The sequence below is a fragment of the Ostrea edulis genome, chromosome 4 (genome assembly GCF_947568905.1).
Source record: "Ostrea edulis chromosome 4, xbOstEdul1.1, whole genome shotgun sequence".
NCBI classification, from domain to species: domain Eukaryota; kingdom Metazoa; phylum Mollusca; class Bivalvia; order Ostreida; family Ostreidae; genus Ostrea; species Ostrea edulis.
The window spans coordinates 46721256-46726311 of record NC_079167.1 but is presented as its reverse complement, the minus strand read 5'-3'; the positions used below and the strand labels follow the sequence as shown (position 1 = coordinate 46726311).

The 5056-nt window shown below is 33.5% G+C and overlaps 1 long non-coding RNA gene across 1 annotated transcript; it reads right to left on the bottom strand.

The window, feature by feature from the left end:
• On the bottom strand, nucleotides 1-3802 carry LOC125671076 (uncharacterized). Its single transcript, XR_008802456.1, has 3 exons — nucleotides 3659-3802; nucleotides 2698-2806; nucleotides 1-2545 (listed from the first exon to the last, which is right to left on the bottom strand). It is a non-coding gene; the product is annotated as an uncharacterized LOC125671076 (long non-coding RNA).
• Between the last annotated feature and the right edge of the window lie 1254 nt (nucleotides 3803-5056).

Sequence of the window (5056 nt, the reverse complement as noted above, 5' to 3'; positions counted from 1 at the left end):
TGCCGCAACTAGTTGCGGCACATTTGCCGCAAGTATACTTTTCGTATGCAAATTTTTCCTCTGGCACACAGTTTGTGGCACAGTTGCGGCACACACTTGCTGCACACTTCTGGCACAGTGTGCGGCATATTTGCCGCAAGTATACTTTTCGTATGCAAATTTTTCCTCTGGCACACAGTTTGCAGCAAACTTGCGGCACACACTTGCTGCACACTTCTGGCACACAGTGTGCGGCATATTTGCCGCAAGTATACTTTTCGTATGCAAATTTTTCCTCTGGCACACAGTTTGCGGCAAACTTGCGGCACACTTCTGGCACACAGTTTGCGGCACACTTCTGGCACTGTCTGCTCGAAATTAAGGGATCCTATATAAACTGTTATATTACAAAACAAAAACACAATAATAATTCAATTAATATAATTTCAAGAACAATGACATATCAAGTAATTAACATATTCAATAATACTAATTAAAAAAAAGAGAGATTCAAAAACAGAAATGACCAGGTTCTTGTAAAATATGTTATCTATCATAGGAACAACAGTAGAAACATACTGGAAAAATGACAAATTAAAGGTAGAATTTTTCAACAAAAAAAGAAGAAAAAAAAAGAAAAGAGAAGCATTTTTAAAATGTTACATGTAAATCTTCAATGTTTTTATAACATCTATAATGTACAGGGTTTGGAAAATGTTAAGTAAAAGCTGAGTTGGTTACATAAAGTTCCATGCTTAAAAAAATGACTAAGTTCAACTTCACCATGCACATGTAAATTTTTCAAAGAATGCCTGATCACTTCTGAAAAGACACATGCACATTTACAATGCTTCCATAACAACTGTTCAAGGTCTGAAGAATGTCAAATAAATGCTGTAAGAGGAGTTGATTACAAAAAATAGGTACCAACTATTCAGGAAATCCTTTAAAAAATGACAAAGTTCAACTAAATGTAATTTATTTGAAAAAAGTCTGATCACTTTCATAAAGACACATGCACATCTTCAATGTGTCCATAACTACTGTACAAAGTTTGAGGAATATCAATTTAGATGTGCACGAGTTGATCACACAAAATAGTTACCATCTATTCAAGAAATGCATAAAAAATAACAAGTTCAACTACACGTAATTTAAAAAAAAAAAGTCTAATCATTTTCAAAAAGACACATGCACATCTTCAATGTGTTCATAACAATTGTACAAAGTTTAAGGAATGTCAAGTTAGAGGTGCATGAGGATTTGATTACACAAAATAGTTACCATCTATTCAAGAAATGCTTTAAAATGACTAAAGTTCAACTACATGTACATTTTTTTTTTTAAAATGTCTGATCACTTTCAAAAACACATATGCACATCTTCAATGTATTCATAACAACTGTACACAGTTTGAGGAATGTCAAATTAGAAGTATACGAGGAGTTGATTACACAAAATAGATACTGTCGATTAAAGAAATGCTTAAAAAATGACGAAGTTTAACTACATGTAAATTTTTCAAAAAATGTCTGATCACTTTCAAAAAGATACACGCACATCTTCGATGTATCCCTAACAACTGTACAAAGTTTGAGGAACATCAAGTGAGAGGTGTGAAAGGAGTTGATTACACAAAGTAGGTACTATTACAGGGACGCTATTGTCGCTTGCCCACCAGTCATTCAGCATTTTATAAACTGTTTGCACATTGTGCAACCCGACCAAAAATATAAAATATAATTATAACAAGATGTGAGAGAAAACTTAAAGAAACTGCAACAGCTTCTAATCCACAAATATTGCATTGTGAAATGTTAAAAAGTTCTCGGTGAAGTCCCACCCTGGCCATGAGAGTACATTTTATTTGGAAACTGCTGCATAAAGAATTTCTTTCAAGATCCAAGAGAAAAATATCAACCCACTGTGGCACTTTTCTGGCCTAAGGTCAGGTTGTGATTTAAATAGATTTGTGAATTTTGGCCGTTTTAGATCAATCATGTCAAATGAAAGTTTTTAAAAAATAAAATCCTTATTAAACTAGCAAGTGCTATACAAATGATGCTATAAATGCTAGAATTGTATATACAATTAAGACAAAGGAGTTGACATGATCTTAAGGACATGTAATTAAAAAGGAGGTCTATCATTTGCATAACATGACTATGTGCATTGTGCATCAATAACAGGTTTCGGCAACATTTGCAGACAAGAATGAAATATATTCAAAATTCACACATGTAAACTATGCACTTTTCCTCAGAAAAATCTGGAGACAATCTACATGAATTTTAAAGTCAGTACTGTGAAGGACTTTATATTCTGATAAATTAATACAGACTTGTGGGCCCTTATTAGGGAGAACACTGTAAACATTTACACAAGTTTCTCCATCATAGATGAATGGGAGAATAATAGGACTATCTCCATGCTGTCTGCGCCTTAGAATCAAAAACATGATTGAATTCTGGACCTTCTTCTAATCTTCCACTTGTTCAGTACTTGGTCATCACAATCACATATTGTTCGTAACAACTCTACTGTCCCATCCATTTGTTGTGATAAACTGTAAATAGTTTTTCGGTTAAGACAGAGTGCCTTTACTCACAAATACATGTAGCAGTCTCATCAGATTCACTTGGCAAGTGTGTATAAATTGAAATGTCATTCTTTTTTTAAAACTCAATAACACTATGTAACTTCATTAGTGATTTATACACATTAATCCAGGCCTGCATGTTGGAACTCTCAGATATGGCAAGTTGAAGACAGCCTATCAACACACCATCACAACTTCTGTATCTTCACGACTATCATGAAATATATTCTGAAAAAGATATAAAATTGTAAATAATTACGAGATACCATTGGCCGTCCTATATACAAGTTTGCAAGGCGTCTAACATAGGAGGAATTATTCAGGGGTGTGTACATGTAATTACCGTCGCCCGACACCTGGAGCCACCAATTTTCAAAGCCGAGAAATAATCAATGTTGCGTTATAGCCCATTGGGCTAATAAATGCAATATTTGATGTACAACTGTTAATATCATGCTGACCAGACTTTACGTACAAATTAACTTTATTGTCAAGACAAGATCTTCAATCCATTTTAATAACGTATATGCATTGATGGAGTGACAAAATTGAGATTCTGGAGGTCACATCCCTGATCATAATGCAGTTTAACTTTTCTAACTGGACATCTGGGTTCAAATCATAAGCATTTGAATAAAAAAAATAATCAACCATTCATTAACACCATTTACTGAATAAACTATTCAGTTTTGCAAATATAACCCGAGTAGAAAGTAAACAAAAAATAGCATAATTATTACGGAAATAGGCCTAATTATTTGTTTGTTTTTCGGCCTTTTCCCCTCTCTCTCCATTTTTTTTAAGTGCCTATATGGTCCTGTCCAAATGTATAAGAAGAAAAAAAATCCGCGATGGCTACGATAATGCAACTAGAAGGAGTCTAATCTATTCTCATACAAAGGAAATTTAAAAAAAAAAAATTCCACATAATTTCAAAGAATTGAATGAAGAATGTAAATTTATAAACGTAAACACTGACTTAAGATTTGACGCAACAACATACAATGAGCGATGGTCAGTTTCGTTTTGAACAATATATTACAGAGTTTATAACTATAAGATACACAATAAATCACTTACTCAATGATTGGAAGATTCTCCTCAGAATATCTGCATCAACTCCTGTTCTCGATTCATGTTCAAGATGTTTACCGGTATCACATCATGGCGTCTGTTGATATCAACTTTCCCGCTCAGCATATAATATTGAGTGAATCCCACACCCGACGCATTAAACCCGATCTCTATTTGCGATGCATAGAGCCGTAAAGCCCCATGAAGACCTACTTGGTATACAGCTTAGATTATTCTAACTTAGTATCAATTAGCATTCCACAAACCAGAATAACGTACCTGGATAAATTATACGACATAAAGGTGAATTTTTACCACTCTCATTTCATTAATTTCAACTCACAAACCCAGTATCTGAATTGTAATCAATGTTCAGATATACATGTAAATAAAGAAAAGAAAAGTTCTCTCTCTCTCTCTCTCTCTCTCCATTTATTTAGATATAGATATTTTTTCTTCACTTTTTTTTTCTAATTAGATTAAAATTTCAGATAACTGTGCACTTACATCTTATTTTAAAGGGGCATCAGCTGTGAAAGTGATGACAACCATTTTCTTTTTTTCTTCTCAAAATCTCTCGATATTGAAATACATATTGATGACTAATAAGAACATTTATTTTTTATTATGTACAAAAACAAGAGAATTAACCCTAATAAAACTACGTTAGATAACCGCTTTTAATGTAAAGAAATATATACGGAAGATGTATTCACTGCACCCAAATCAAATCATTTCTCAAATAAAAACAAAAACAGCATATACATTTTGCTGACAGCATGCAAAGGTAACTAGAGAATAATTATACTGTCTTGCAAGACAATAATATTCAATCACCAAAATCACATATTCATTTAGAGGTTAAAAGGTGTTTGAAATAATTAAATACAAGTGTAATTATTACTTTAATATATACTATTATAGGGCAACTTTCATTGAATTCAATATTTGGTGACAAAATGACCGCTAATTCCCATTAAGACAAGAAGATGGAAGGGGTACACAAGAAATGTTGCATATATGTTTTATTATAGAAAATGTTGTGATGGATATATTGAAATGGCTCTTTTATTCTAAATTTTCAAGAAAAGTCGTGAACTTTGGTGCCCTTGCTGTTTCAGTTCTGAAATTTTAAGAAAAAAGTTGTGAACTTCTGGCACACGATTCTGAATACCAAAGAAAAAGTTGTGGTGCACTTCTGGCACACAGTTTTGATTCTGAATACCAAAGAAAAAGTTGTGGTGCACTTCTGGCACACAGTTTTGATTCTGAATACCAAAGAAAAAGTTGTGGTGCACTTCTGGCACACTGTTTCATTTAGGAAAAGTTGTGGCGCACTTCTGGCACACTGTGCCACTAGTGGCACACTGTGTGCTGCTAGTGGCACACTGTATGCCGCTAGCG